General features: G+C 68.7%; 1 protein-coding gene across 2 annotated transcripts in view; it reads left to right on the top strand.

The window, feature by feature from the left end:
* The window catches only part of ARHGEF5 (Rho guanine nucleotide exchange factor 5), a 55957-nt gene that overhangs the window by 39504 nt on the left and 16252 nt on the right, over positions 1–201 (top strand). The window lies entirely within an intron of this gene.

Below are 201 nucleotides of genomic sequence, written 5' to 3'. Positions count from 1 at the left end.
CAGTGTCCCTCACTCCCACACCACAGTCCCCTGCTCCCCCGCCCCCCCAGGCCATGCTGGTGCCTCTCACGCCCAATCTGCAGCCTCTCCTCATCCCTGCTGGTGCCCCTCACTCCTGACCCATAACCCCCTGGTGCTGCCAGTGCCCCGCGCCCCCACTCCAGTTCCCCATCTCCCCTGGTGCCCCTCGCTCTCCAGCCA

This window comes from Alligator sinensis, unplaced genomic scaffold (assembly GCF_000455745.1).
Source record: "Alligator sinensis unplaced genomic scaffold, ASM45574v1 scaffold35_1, whole genome shotgun sequence".
NCBI lineage: Eukaryota > Metazoa > Chordata > Crocodylia > Alligatoridae > Alligator > Alligator sinensis.
Note: the sequence above shows the minus strand (reverse complement) of the source record. Positions and strands in the feature narration are given on the sequence as shown.